At 38.6% G+C, this 16,205-nt stretch overlaps 1 protein-coding gene across 2 annotated transcripts in view; it reads left to right on the top strand.

The window, feature by feature from the left end:
- LOC150091951 (uncharacterized) overlaps positions 1-16,205 on the top strand; it is a 142,622-nt gene that overhangs the window by 120,736 nt on the left and 5,681 nt on the right. For both annotated transcript variants that reach the window (XR_016547692.1, XR_016547693.1), the window contains one exon: positions 5,823-5,969. The gene's annotated coding sequence lies outside the window, so the exon portion shown is untranslated. The remainder of the gene's footprint in view (positions 1-5,822; positions 5,970-16,205) is intronic.

Below are 16,205 nucleotides of genomic sequence, written 5' to 3'. Positions count from 1 at the left end.
CACTATGTATTGTATACTTGTTGTAAATGTATTCGTACTATTGAAAAATTAGACAGCTGTGTATTGTGGCTCTCAAGCCTTCAAAGACCATCTTGTGCTGCTCTCTGAGGGTTACTAATCTTGGCTATCCCTTTTCTAGAAAGGTGTCATAATTTTTGGGATTTGTACAGGGTAATCATAACACCAATAGAAAAAACAGAGTTCAGTTACAAACATACAAAATTTAAAAAAATACACCAAAATATCATTTTTGGTGTATTTTTTAATGTATGTGTTTTTTGGTATATGTTTTTTAATTTTAATCCTCTAGTGAATGCACTGGCATATTTAGCAGTCATGGACTTGAATCCCCAGTCATGTGTACTTATGCACCCTCGCACCTGCCCACTCAACTAAAGCTGTAAAAAAATTCATTCTTCTTTACAGTTCTATATTTGTGTCAGGGTATGCCATGCATGCACATTCACTTTCTCCTGTGTTAATTTTTCATAGAACTTTGGTTTCAGCTTGATTTTGTTGCTAAGTGTTGAAAGTGAGGAAATTAGGAAATTTTTTTTTTTTTTTTTGTAATCTCTAGTAACAGTTGTTGCTGAAAGTATTATGATTATCCAGTGATAGTGTCAGAATAAAGAATAAAATTTTCAAGTGCACCATTTTAAGCTATTTCTTGTTTTTCTCACAAAAATGAAAAGCTAAATGATTTTTTTTTATTGGGAAAAGTGTATGTTTCATTCAGAAGGCTAGTATTGCAGTAATTTTATGGTAATAATTATAGTTGAACTAAAGTTGCTTTTCTACTGTGCATAATAGCATAATTTTACTAACAATAAGGGATTGTTGCAAATGGTTTTCCAAGACTGATTTACTACCATAGTGACTTGTGTGTCTGTGCTTGGTAATAACAGATTGGGATGATAATGATTTTTTGCACAAGGTTATTTTAATAAAACTATGAATTATTACTTAGCTTCTTTCAGTCATTTTTTTCTTATTAGAGTAGCACATTTGAGGCAAATAATCACTGCACACTGTTATTTTAATTTTTTTTTTTTTTTTAACTCCATTTTCACCATTTCCTTTGTTGGTTAGTTTTATAAACTAATAATAATATTTACCTATTTATCATTTTTTTTGTCACAAAAGTGACTAATGCAGATGGACTTGCATTTTCGTGTATATTTTGTATATTTCGTGTATTTGTTTAAAAGCTTCCTCCAAAAGAGTTCAGAGTTGTTCAGTAGAGACGTATATAATAAAAAATATAAAAAATAAAAAAAATTGAAGGAATTAATGAGAGGGAAAAAAAAACAAAAACAAAAATGGAATTTCCATATGACATGTTTCCACATAATGGCTTTATTCTTAAAATCACAGAGATCACTTCATCTCCATGATTTTGTCTGTTCGCTTTTATGAAAAACACATCAGCCATTGGTTTAGTTGGGGAGGGGGATGACTGCATAATTTGATTTTGACGAAAGAAAATTCAAGAGATAACTGAACGTTAAAATTTATTATTTTAAATATACGGCATGTTAATTGTGGAAAAGGTTTATCAACTAGAATGAAATATGCGCCAGAACAAGAAAGAAAGGTGGGGGCGGGGGTATGTTTTAAGCATGGAAAATAAGAAGCCAAAGCAAGCAAGAAAACAAGTTTTTCATTTTCACAAAACTGCAGCTCCCCAGATACCACACCTCTGTTCCTGCCTATATACATGTTTTTTGAGCTATTCTGTGAGGACAGGTACCATTTTGCCAAGGAATAAAATGTTTACAGTACAGCAGTAACCTCACATATGTTTGTATGTGTGCATTAATCATCAAAGCAATTAAGGCTGTGAGACATCAATAATTGTGTCTGTTAATTGTGTGTGTTTTGTGGTTGATTTGCCTTTGCTGGACGAAAAACTCACAGTTCTGGGTGATAAAACCATTTAACACTCACCTGAGACTGATTAAATGAAACTAAGATAAGGATGTCATAATCCCATTATACACGGCTATTGTTAGACCACACTTGGAATACTGTGTTCAGGTATGGAGAGAGCACCTAAAGAAAGACATTGCTTCTTGAAAGGGTCCATAAATGGGTAACTTGCCTGGTGAGATCAGCAAGCGGGCATCCATATGAGGAAAGACTTAGAATATGTGGGTTGCAGAGCTTGGAAACTAGGCACCTTAGACTAGATTGAGGTGTTTAAGATTCTGAGAGGCATAAGTAAAATGAATGAGGACAAAATTTTCACGGTTATAAATGATTTCAACTGCCAACTCTTATTAAACTACCTAGAAACCTTCCGTCTGATCAACAATCACCAGTATGGATTCCATCAGTGTCGATCCACTGGTGATATTCAGGCTTATGTTACCCATTTATGCACATTCAATGGAAAAGTTCGGTGAACCACAAGCAGTTGCTCTTGACATCTCAAAGGGTTTCGATTGTGTCTGGCATAAAGGTCTTCTAAACAAGCTTCCATCTTATGGTTTGCCAACTGTTTTTTGTAATTGGTGATTATCCAGTTTTCTCTCTGATCACTCACTGAGGGTGATTGTAGATGGCTCTCTGTATTCTAACTTCTCCACTAATGCTGGTGTCCCCAAAAGTTCAGTTCTTTCCCCCGCTCTTTTCCTCTTGTATGTTAATGACCTTCTTCCATTGACTTATCCATAGTTTTGCCAATGATAGCACATTACATTCCACTTTGAGAAATCTTGCCCTGCTCAATCAGCTTCAACTTCTTGAATATCTGCTACCAATTCCTTAAATGCCAATCTCCAGGTAATTCTCCAGTGGGGCAAAGACAACTTGGTTGATTTCAATCCTTCTAAAACTGTCTTGTCTTATATCTTGCAAAAAGGATTCTTCTGCTCCTATGCTTATCTTTGATGACACTTCAATTTCTAGGCAAGATGATATCTCTTTTGGGGATTACCCTGACTTCTAATCTCTCTTGGCAAAAGCACATTACAAATATTGCTTCATCTGCATCTAAAAAACTTGGTTTTCGCTTTCACTCTTGTCATTACTTTTCTTCCAATCAGCTGTTCACTCTGTAGAAATTGCAAATCCACCCTACCATGGAATATTGTTCTCACATCTGGGATGGTGCACCCAAAACCTCTCACCATCTTCTAGATTCCATTCAGAAGAGGGCAGTTAGGTTAATTAATGACTCCTCTCTCACAGAGTCTCTCCACTCACTGTCTCATAGACATACTGTTTCTGCTGCATGCCTTTTCTACAGATACCGCCATGGGCACTGTTCTTCTGAATTGGCTTCTATAATTCCCACTCTCTCTTTCAAAACAGTCCAAACCTGTGCTGCCATTAGCCAACATCCATTAACTGTCCAACTTCAAACTCACAGCCAACTTTTCATCTTCCTCGTTTATTCATTCAACTGCCATTTTCTGGAACAACCTTCCTTTGTACGTATTTCCTGAAAATTACAATCTACAGAAGTTCAAGTCTAATTTCAACAAATATCTTCTTTTGTCTTCTCAACCTCCAACAAAAGCACGGTACTAAGCACTATAGGTTCTAATACCTCTTGTGTATGGGGGGTTTTCATAAAAAATATATATTTATATATGATTTCAATCCTTCTAAAACTCAGTCCTATCTTATATATAAGACAGGACTGAGTTTTAGAAGGATTGAAATCAACTAAGTTGCCTTTTCCCCCCACTGGAGAATTACTTAGAGATCGGCATTTAAGGAATTGGTAGCAGATATTCGAGAAGTTGAAGCTGATTGAGCAGGGCAACGTTTCTCAAACTGGAAGGTTGAATGCAATGTGCTATCATCAACAAAACTGTGGATAGGATTTCTGGTCAATGGAAGGAGGTCATTAATATACAAGAGGATAAGAGTGGGGGAAAGAACTGAACGTCTGGGGACACCAGCCTTAGTGGAGAAGTTAGAAGACAGAGTGCCAACTACTATCACCCTCAGTAAGAAAACTGGATAACCAATTACAAAAAACAGTTGACAAACCATAAGATGGGAGCTTGTTTAGAAGACCTTTATACCAAACATGATTGCCTTTGAGATGTCAAGAGCAACTGCTTGTGTTTCACCAAACTTTTCCATTGAATTTGTCCATAAATGGGTAACATAAGCCAGAATATCACCAGTGGATCGACACTGATGAAATCCATACTGGTAATCGACGATCAGATGGAATGTTTAGAGTTGGCAGTTAATTGATTTCTCCATTACTTTAGAAAGAGTGGAAGTAATTGCAATGGAACGATAATTGGATGGGAGGGATTTGTCACCCTTTTTAGGAACTGGTTGAATATGAGCAAATTTCCAAGCAGAAGGAAAAATCACCTTTGGAATAAGAAAGCGAAAAAAGGCAGCAAAGAACAGGAGCAAGTTCGGGAGCACAGGTTTTGAGAACAAGTGGAGAAACACCATCAGGGCTGGAGCTTTCTTACCATCGAGATTTATCAAAATCCTTCTGATATCCTTTTGACGGAAGACCACAGGAGGCATTGAATGGGGCATGCTGGGATGTGTTTTACCACGATCATTAATACATGAGTTGGAAGAAAAATGGGATGCTAGCAGGCCAGCTTTATCTTTGGCTGAAGTAACAATAGCACCATCTGGTTTTGACAGAGATGGACAAAAGCTGCAGCCAATAGCTTTTGCAAGAGACCAGAATGCTTGGCTACCATTAGGGCAAGAAGCAAGTTTTATACTCTTATCCTGTTCAGAATCTCTTTTGGACTGATTAATAACCTTTACAATTGTTGCGAGCTCTGGTGTAGGCAGAAAATGAAACTGAAGAATTGGAAACAAGACAGTTATGATAAGCAACATTCTTCTCTTGAACAGCCTTAGCTCGTTTATTGGAAAACCTTGCACATAGATTATCCCCATTTGCAAAGATTGTAAAGCTTTCCCATTGCCACATATCTGTGTGTCGGTCTGCTGTATACTTCTTCCCATCTCCAAAATATTGTGTTATGAACAGAGAAAAGCTTGCATTTTACTGTTAAATTAAAAGACAACCTGCCATATGATATTAGCATGTATGACTACCAATTGTTTAAGATTGCATATCTTTAACAGACTAATCAGTATAGTCATATACAAGAGTGTGGTTGGGCCTAACACCTCTGCTGACCACTAGAGGAACTATGAATGTATTATAGCTGCAGCGTGATGGTGTACCATTTTGTACCAGTTGATTGAGACCTTTCTGGGCACAGCTGCTGCATGTTGGAATGGAACTAACAGTAATCGGCATACTTCTGTGCGAAAGGCCTACATTTCTAGGTGGTAGATGACTTTCATCAACCGGTGAAATACCACCACTTTGCTTATTGGAGGCTTGAAGTGGTGAAACCCATGTTTAGTCTCTAGAGCAAAGTTTCCGGCACCCCACTTCCCTCATACTTCTCCTTCAACCCATGCACGGTACTAAGTACTATAGGTTTTTGATACCTTCGTGTTTGGGGTTTTCATAAAAAAAAAAAAAAATCTGTGTTAAACTCCAGATGCTGCAGATGTTTCAGATAATTTCAAGATGTATATTTCTCTGTTTGAACTATGATATCTATGTGGATACATTGAATTCGCAGGTAAGAAAGGGGTTATGGTGACCTTTTAAGGTTACCATAATCTTAAAAGGGGTTATGGTGACAGGTATGAAAGGGGTTATGGTAATTCTGTTGACAAAAAACTATACTTATGTTCAAAGCAGATAGAAAGCTGTTTTTGTGTATGACCTCTATAATGATGTCGTAAATAACATTTGTTATGACTTAACAATAGCAATGCAGCAAGGATTTTTTTTCTTTCAGGGTTTCTGCAGGCATATTACCCTTTCTCCAAAGAGTGGTTTAATCTCATAAGTAAGCAATGAAGGGAGGTAAGATTCCAGATCCTAAGATGTGATTAAAGAGTGGAAGATTTGGAAAGCCAAGAAACTCAAGTGTCTCATTGCAATGGTCAGTAAAATGTCTTATGGTCATAATTGTAAACCATCAGTTCTTGAATCATCTACTGTCCATCACCTTTATTAGGTGACAGGGCTGTAAGACATCCATCAAATATAAATTTTTGCAATTAAAATTTTTTTTTTTATGATATCATTCTCATTGACTTGCAGAGATTGTCATAAAGATAGTGGAAAGCTTCTATTTTTTGATCAATAGTTTCACTAATTTGGGGGGGGGGGAAATAATGACCTCGGAAGCAAAAAAAAAAGGGCAGTTTATTTTCATTTTTGTTTCTTGTCTGAACAAAAATGAATGAATCCAGATCAGTGGGGTCACCAAACCAAGGATTTCTTATCAACTCTATTGAAATCTCCCCCTTTCATTCCCCATGCATGCAGCTCAGCATTGCATAAAGACCAACTGATGAGAGAACAGTAAGTCTCTCATCACAGTAAGGCCGTCATTGTCTCATCTTTTAAAAAAATGATAAGTTATCCTTTCAGGAATGGTATTTGTTTAAGAGTAGTGCAGTATCAAGACAGATTGTGCAAATGCAAAGTTCATTATGCAATAAGCACATATTTTTCCTTTTTATCTGTTAAGTTTAAACTTGGAAAGCAAAAAGAAAAAAAGATTATGGTGCATCATATAGTTTCTTTTTTTTTATTGCTCATTCATAATGAATGAAAAAATTAAGGCTAGTGAGCATTAATTCACTGTGTTCAATTTTGTTTCTGTTCTACTACATATTGTTGAATTGTATGTGAATGTAGTGTTTTTGCCATTTTAGGCTCATTTAAAAAGTTACCTCTTAAATCTGTAGTACTTAGTGCATCAGTCTCATATTGTGGAGGCATTCCACCATGAGTGTCCTTGCTATTGCACTGATCCAGTGGAAAAGTATATTACTTTTATTTAAAATGAGTAGTGACATACACTTTAAATAAACAGTTCTCCAAAAATGTAACTTCGATTCTTGTCTCCTGTTCAGACTGTGTACTTATTTTGCCAATTAGCCAATGTCGTGCATAAAAACAATTTCACATGCACAAAATACTAAATTACTTTACAAACTTGGCTGAAGTTACCAGCATGATAAATTTTGGCTAGAACCTACAAATTCAGAACCTACATATGGGAAACAGTAACCCCAGAGCAACGTATCAACTCTGCGGTACTACACTGATAGTGGTGGAGAATGAAAAGGACCTGGGGGTAATTGTGCAGGCAGATATGAAGTTCTCTGAGCAGTGCAGATGAGCTGCAAGAGTAGCTCATGGTGTCTTGTCAATGATATACAGGAATTTTTCTAGCAGGGATAAGGAGGTGATTATTCCCTTGTATAAGGCAATGGTTAGGCCACATCTTGAGTACTGTATACAGGTCTGGAGGCCTCATTTCAAGAAGGATGTAGAGCTGTTGGAACGAGTACAGAGAAGGGCAACAAGATTAGCGAATGGAACAAAGGGTTGCTCTTACGAAGAAAGGCTTAAGTTTTGCAAATTACAGAGTCTGGAGACTAGGCACCGGCGAGGTGATCTGATAGAGGTGTATAAGGCTTTGAATGGTTTGAGCATGCTCAATGCCAATGGGATTCTTCATCTTGCTCAGAATAATCAGTTCAAAGGGCATAAATTCAAATTGAGGAAGGACGGATGTCGGATAGATGTGCGGAAATTTGCCTTTGGCCAGCAGGTGGTTGGTTGGTGAAACCGACTTCCATCACTTGTTGTTGAAGTTGATAGCCTAAACAAATTTAAGGCTCAACTGGACAGGTATTTCGAGCGAACGGAGGGGTGAAGTGGGAGTGGTGTGTTTTTTTTTTTTTTTTTTGGCTGATGCTGAATAAGCTTGCTTTCTTGCATCATATGCCTCTACTAATGCTAATGCTAAATTGAAATAATAACTTAAGTTATTATTTAAGTTCCCCACCATTATGTGGAACACTCAAAGTTAGTTAAGCCAGTTATTGAGTAAAACAGTACTATAATAGTAGTATTAGTAGTAGTGGCATGTGATGTAAGAAAGCAAGTGTATGAGCTTACGCCATCAGCCAAAAACAAAAAAAAAAAAAAAATCACATCATTCCCTCCAAATGCCTGTCCAGTTCCTCCTTAAATTTATTCAACCTGTCAACTTCCACAACGACAGATGGAAGTTTGTTCCAGAAATTAACCACACCCGCTGGCTAAAGGCAAATTTCCGCGCATCTATTCTACATCTGTCTTTTCTTAATTTGAATTTATGCCCCGTTAGGTTCGTAATCTGAACAAGTGGAAGGATCCCATCAGAATTCAGCGTGCTCAACCCATTCAAGGCCTTATACACCTCAATCAGATCACCACGCAGGTGCCTAGTCTCCAGCCACTGCAATTTGCAGAACTAAGCCTCTCTTGGTAAGAGGATCCCTTCATTCCCCTCACCAATCTTGTTGCCCTTCTCTATACATGCTCAAGCAAATCTACATCCTTCCTAAAATGAGGCCTCCAGACCTGTACGCAGTACTCAAGGCGTGGCCTGACCATTGCCTTTATGGCCTGCTAGCAAAATTCCTATTTTTCATTAACAAAACCCCATGACCTGCCCTGGCAGCCTGTCTTCATTGCTCAGAAAACTTCATATCTGACTGCACAATCACTCCCAGGTCTTTTTCATTTTCTACCACCTTAAGTGTAGTACCACAGAGTTGGTACGTTTCTCTGGGGTTACTTCTACCCATATACAGTACTTTGCATTTGTCAAGGTTAAATTTCAGTTGCCACTTCTTAGTCCATCTGCCCAAATTATCTAGATCCTGTTGCAGTAGCACACTGTCATTAACAACCCTGCCAACCTTTGTATCATCTGCAAACTTCGACATTAAGCCTGATATACCTTCATCAATATCATTGATAAATATACAAAACAACAGAGGAGCCAACACCGAACCCTGTGGGACTCCACTAATAACATTAGTCCACGAAGAGCAGCACCCATTAATTACCACCCTCTGTCTTCTCCCACTAAACCATCCTTTTATCCATTGTAGCAACTTACCCTTAATACCATTCTGCTCCAATTTGTTCAATAGTCTTCCATGCGCAACAGTGGCAAAAGCTTTCCTGAAATCCAAATATATGATATAAATTATTTTTTGCATCCAGTTCCTTTGTAACCACATAATATCCTATCAAATTTGTCAGACAAAACTTTCCCTTAACAAACCCATGCTGTGTCTGAATTATTGCTGCAGTCTTGTCTAGATGATCCTTCAATGCATCTTTAACCAGTACTCTACTCCATTATTTTACCCGGAACAGAAGTTAAACTAACGGGTCTGTAATTACTCATGTCACCTTTCGATCCCCCTTTGTGAATTAGGAATACATTTGCACATCTCCAGTCTGTGGGGGACCTCCCCTGAGTCCAAGTATGCTCTCATAATTATGGCTAAGGGTTTGCTTAGTTGCTTTGCCGCCTCTTTTAATATAACTGGATAGATCCCATCCACCACAGGTGCTTTTCTTATGTTTAACTTCAACAATTTCTCCTCCACTTTGCTCTCAGTTATTACAAAATCATTAAGTATCCTGCTACAATTTGATAACCTTCTGCCATTTTCAAACCTTACTAATTCCTCATGTGTGAAAGTAGATGCAAAATACTCATTCAGTTTGTTTGCTATCTGAGCAGGATCATCAACAGTCGAACCATCGACAAGTGGACCAATCAGATTCATCCCCTTCCTTTTGGAGTTTATATAAGTAAAGAAATCCTTGCTGTTTTTCTTAGCATCTTTTGCCAAGGATTTCTCATAATCTGCCTTCGCCTGCCTAACCTCCTTTGTGACCTGATTACAGACTAGCTTATATCTGCCATAGGCTTCTGCTACAATTTGATAATTTCTATGCATCCCATGCATTTTTCTTCCCTGTTACGAGTCTCATTAGTTCATTACATAACCATTTAGGCCTAAACCTTGAACAATATTTCTTAATAGGTATGAAACTTTTAATAGCATCCACGATTAATTCCTTGAATGCTTCCCACTTAGAATTTACTTTTGGTAACATCGTCAGTTTATCCCACTGTATAATTTAAAAACTTTCTGAGACCACTTTACTCACCATTATGGAAGCAAAAACCCTTTCCTTTACCCCTGATGATAATTATATCTTTAAGTAAATCCCACATCAGTACATGTGATCACTGCCACCTAGTGGTTCCTTTATCTGCAAATTCTTAATACACAAATGATCACTGCTGATAACCAGATCAAGAGTATTACTCTCTCTGGTTGCCTCTCGAACATGCTGCTGCAGAAAACAATCATCCAATAAATCCACAAAATCGCCTAGTGTGTGAGTGACCATCGCACAAGTTCCAGTCAATATCTGGGAAGTTAAAATCCCCCATTATAAGACAATCTGATTTACTGGTCCACTCTGTTTCTCTGTATAATTGTTCATTGTACTCATTCGAGTCATTAGGCCTATAACACACTCCTACTCTTATTTTTGCTTTCGCAGTGCTTATGTCACTGCGAAACTGACTCAACAGTGCACTGTTCATTTATATCAACTGGGTGCACTTCTTTTGATTTTATGTTTTTCTTAATTAACAGCATAACACCTCCTCTCTTCCTATCCTGTCTATCCTTTCTGTACACATTGTACTCTCCAAATTCTAGTTCTGCATTCCTTATATCTGTGTGACACCACGTCTCTGCTATCCCAACAATATCAACCTTTGATGTCTTCACCAACACTTCAAATTCATCAAATTTATTTACTATACTTCTAGCATTGGTATACATGCTCCTATTCCTAGTTACCCTAACACATCCCATATACCCACCTATTTCAGGATGACTGCCATCCGTCCCTGAAACCCCCAAAACACCCCTCGCTCCAGGTCGCTACTTATTCTAATAGAAGTTGTGCAAGAATCACCTTCACCTCTGCCTACGGCTACTGTTAAACTATTAGTCCTTGCATCCCCCTCAAGCTATCAGTTTTCCGACCCATCTAACACTACCTCGATAGCATCAGCAAATATTCTTGTACCCTTTCTATTTAAGTGTATCCCATCCCTGTAGAAGCAGTCTCTCCTGTTAACAAGTACAGACCAGGCTGAAAAAAATTCTACCCCTTGAGCCTTGCACAATCTTTCAGGGCCGAATTGATCGAGAAGGCTCTCATCCTATACTCCCTCCTATCGTGTCTGGGCAGAATTGCAGACACTTTCAAATTCAACCCTCTCGGCTTTTGTTCAACAGTGACCTATACTTGTTAAGTAATTCTGCCGGTCTCCTACTCTTAATATCATTAGTGCCAACATGTACAACTGTATCACCTTTTGTGCCCTTAAAAGATGATATCCGCTCTACAACGTCATCAACCTTTGCCCCTGGCAGACACACCCTGGTCCTGTTCCACCTATCCTTTTTACAAAGCATGTTTCCCTGACAATAGAGTCACCAACAACTACTAGTTCCTGTGGGACCAGTGCATTCTGCCTTGGGGGTTGCCACTGCGTTGCATGATGACCAAGTGCAAGCTCTGGCGTTGATGTGGCCAGCTGAGAGCCTGATGGGCCCTCTCAATTTCTCAATTTAGATCTTTCGAGGGCATCCACGCTGTCCTTGAAACATTCATATAGGCCCATAACAACGCTGAGTTGTCATAAAAATCTATGAATAAAAATTCATAGATTTTTATCTACTATAGGAAACTGTGGATTTTGAAATTTTCTATTACTATTTCACCACAGACACACCCCAAGATTTCTTCCAAGACTCTATTGTAAATTATAAACTTAAAATTTTTAAATTTTATTTAAAATTTAATTAAGTAGAGTTATTTGTACATTTTGGGCATACGAATTCGATCATACACGATTTATAAATAGGGGAACGATATCTTATATAACACGAACCGAATTCGCTTATGCACGATTTGCCTTTGTGTTTACAAGAAATGGCAGTCGAACGCGGAATCGCCCCAACTGAATGCAACACGATAGGAATGAAGAGAAGATTCTGAAAATGAATTTATGTTTTATATCAGTGAAGGGGAATCACATTTCACCATATGAACGTAAAAACCAACACAATTCCAGCTATTCTGTACCTTTCTGGGTTAAGCATACATGTGCCCCCATGTAACCGCCGGACACATGTCCCTGTTTTAACCTCTGTATGTAAATATCACCCCCCCTAGCTTCCTGCTGTCCATGGGGTGGCTCTTCAGCAGAGCAATAAACATTTAATAAAAATAAATAAATATCAGTATAATCACAAATGCAATTAGATCGAGTTTACTATCAGTTTATAACAGATTCCACTAGCAGAAACGCAACTGGAAATTGTTTTTATAGTTTTATGGTAGTAACCCCTAGAAATGTGCTTTAGTAAAATGTGAAGAGTTAATAGTGTATCTCTGCCTTTACGGTGTTGTTTATTCAGTTGCTACACGTGCGCAGCTTTGTTTATGTGTATCAAGCGTGCCTCCTCGTTTTGTAATTACGCTTTATTCCCTAAAAATGTATAAAATACTTAAAAGGTGTGAAAAGGAAGCGTCCTGGTGAAGACTGCAGATTCAGAGAGAAAAAGAAAAGCAATATCAATAAACAGAGACGGACTGGATCAAAAATTCTTACCCGGGAAATTTTTGCAATGGCCTCATACTAGCGTTTATGGTCAAAATCACACCGGCCTCTGGCCCACCGGGGTTTCCCCGTTAAGGCTTATGGCCGGTCCGCCTCTGTCGATAGAGAAAAAATATGAAATTGTGAAACGCTTTGAGCGAAATGAAAGACCATGTGATATTGCACTTGCTACAGACCTAAATGAGGCAACCCCGAGAATTACAAAGAATGCAGAGAAAATAAAAACAACTTTTATAGCAGGAACAACTCAAAGTGTAATTTAAATTCTTTAGATTAAGACACAAAGGATTGAAAGAGATGGAACGACTGTCATCTGTTTGGATAGAAAATCAAACAAAAAACAAGTTTGCTTACGATAGAAGCAAAAGCATTAGCAATATTTTATTACGTAATAGTCGTAATAAAATACGTAAGTATCTTATTACGATTATTTATTGTGTTTTGTAATGTTTTGGTTAAAAATGGGTGTTCAATCTTCAGTGGCCGGCAGCACCTAACCCTATTTTTCCCTTCGGGCCTGTTGTTTATATTGCATGATTTTGCATTGCACGAGGGTTTCTAGGAACACAACTATCGTGCTATACGAGGACTGACTGTAGTCTCTTTCTGTACATAGGTATGAGCAAATTTGCTACTTAGTGCATCAATCTCATATTGTGCATTCCACCATGAGTGTCCTGGCTATTGCACTACTCTAAATAAAAGGCACTGATCAAGTGGAGAAGTATACAGTTGATTCCGGTTATTTGGGACACATTGGGACTAGTGTATTTTGGCCCGATTAAGCGGCTGGCCCAATTATCTGAAGTTTTGTGTAGATAATTAAAAATACAGTGGACTATTTATCAACTACCTGGTGGTTAAAGGCAAATTTCTGCACATCTATTCTACAACTGTCTTTCCTCAGTTTGAATCTATGCCCCCTCAGGTTCTTAATCTGAGCAAGAGGAAAAATCCCATCAGCATTCAGCTTGCTCAACCCATTCAAGGCCTTATACACCTCAGTCAGATTACCTTGCAATTTGCAGAACTTAACCCTTTCTTGGTAAGAGCGCCCCTTTGTTCCCCTCACCAGTCATGTTGCCCTTCTTTGTAATGCTAATGTGAAAGACTGGGAAACAAGCCTAAATAACTTAAAGGGGTGTGTGTCAGAGTAGTAAACTGTAGAAGAATATTTAGTCATAACTGAAGAATATTTAGTCATAAGTGTTGTCAATAAAATGGCTGAATTTGAACTCCTGGTTGGGACATCTAATGCTGACATAATAGGACTAACAAAAACATAATGCCACCCTGAAATTGGGGATGATATTAGCATTAGCATTAGTAGAGGCATACGATGCAAGAAAGCAAGCTTATTCAGCATCAGCCAAAAAAAAAAAAAAAAAACCACTACTCCCATTTCACCCCTCCGTTCGTTCGAAATACCTGTCCAGCTGAGCCTTAAATTTATTCAGGCTATCAACTTCAACAAACAAGCGATGGGAGTCTATTCCACAAACCAACTGCCCGCTGGCTAAAGGCAAATTTCTGCACATCTATCCGACATCCGTCCTTCCTCAATTTGAATTTATGCCCTCTCAGGTGATTATTCTGAGCAAGAGGAAGAATCCCATCAGCATTGAGCATGCTCAAGCCATTCAAAGCCTTATACACCTCTATCAGATCACCTCGCCGATGCCTAGTCTCCAGGCTCTGTAATTTGCAAAACTTAAGCCTTTCTTCGTAAGAGCAACCCTTTGTTCCATTCACTAATCTTGTTGCCCTTCTCTGTACTCGTTCGAGCAGCTCTACATCCTTCTTGAAATGAGGCCTCCAGACCTGTATACAGTACTCAAGCTGTGGCCTGACCAATGCCTTATACAAGGGAATAATCACATCCTTATCCCTGCTAGAAAAATTCCTGTATATCATTGACAAGACACCATGAGCTACTCTTGCAGCTCGTCTGCACTGCTCAGAGTTCATATCTGCCTGCACAATTACCCCCAGGTCCTTTTCATTCTCTACCACTGTCAGCGTAGTACCACAGAGTTGATACGTTGATCTGGGGTTACTGTTTCCCATATGTAGTACTTTACATTTGTCAATGTTAAACTTCATTTGCCACCTCTCAGCCCATCTGCTCAACCTTTCCAGATCCTGTTGCAGCAGCATAGTATCAGTAGTGTCCTTAACAACCCTGCCAACCTTGGTATCGTCTGCAAACTTGGACATTAAGCCTGATACACCATCATCAATATCATTTATAAATACAGAAAACAACAATGGACCCAACACTGAACCCTGAGGAACTCCACTAATAACATTAGTCCACGTTGAGCAGTGTCCATTGATTACCACCCTCTGTCTTCTGCCACTCAACCATCCCTTTATCCATAGCAGCAATTTGCCTCCAATGCCACACTTCTCCAATTTGTGCAGCAGTCTTCCATGCGCAACAGTATCAAAAGCCTTTCTAAGATCCAAATATATAATATCAAAGTTATTCCCTGCATCCAATTCTTTTGTGACTACATCATAGTATCCAATCAAATTGGTCAGACAAGACCTGCCCTTAACAAAACCATGCTGTGTCTGAGCTATAACTGAATTCTTGTCCAGATGATCCTGCAGTGCTTCTTTAACCAGTGCCTCCATTAATTTTCCTGGAACCGAAGTTAAACTAACAGGTCTATAATTACTTGTGTCAGCCTTTGATCCTCCTTTGTGAATTGGGGTTACATTTGCACATCTCCAGTCCATGGGTACCTCCCCTGAGTCCAAAGAAGCTCTCATAATTATGGCTAGGGGTTTGCTTACTTCCTTTGCTGCCTCCTTTAATATAACTGGATAGATCCCATCCACCCCTGGTGCCTTTTTTATGTTTATCCTCAGCAATTTCTCCTCCACTTTCCTCTCAGTTATTAGAAAATAATCTAGCTCACTGCCAATGTTTACTTCACCTACGACATTCCCCTTCCTGAATAATTCCTCATGTGTGAATGTAGATGCAAAATACTCGTTTAGATTGTTAGCCACCTGAGCAGGATCCTCAACTGTTGAACCATCAACATCCAGTGGACCAATCTGACTCATCCCTTTCCTTCTTGAGTTTAAATAGGTAAAGAACTCTTTTCTGTTTTTCTTTGCGTCCTTTGCCAAGGATTTCTCATAATCTGCCTTTGCCTGCCTAATCTCCTTTGTGACTTGGTTACAGACCAACTTATATCTATCATAGGCTTCCATGTCACCCATTAATTTGTATGTATCCCAAGCATTTTTCTTCTCTGCCATATGTCTCATTAGTTCATCTGACAACCATTTAGGCCTGAACCTTGAACAATATTTCTTGGTTGGTATGTAAAGCCTGGTAGCTTCCAAGATTAGTTCCTTGAATGCTTCCCATTTTGAATTTGCTGTTGGTAACATTATCAGTTGGTCCCACTGTATAGAATTTAAATACTGTCTCAGACCATCATAGTCGCCTTTACGAAAGCAAAAACCCTTCCCTTTGCCTCTGATGATAGTTACCTCCTTGAGTAAATCCCACTTCAGCACACTGTGATCACTGCCACCCAGTGGTTCCTTTATCTGCAGATTCCTAATGCATGAAGA

Source organism: Mastigoproctus giganteus, chromosome 1, assembly GCF_048544385.1.
Source record: "Mastigoproctus giganteus isolate SK-2022 chromosome 1, ASM4854438v1, whole genome shotgun sequence".
NCBI classification, from domain to species: Eukaryota; Metazoa; Arthropoda; class Arachnida; order Uropygi; family Thelyphonidae; genus Mastigoproctus; species Mastigoproctus giganteus.
This window is presented reverse-complemented; position numbering and strand designations above follow the sequence as displayed.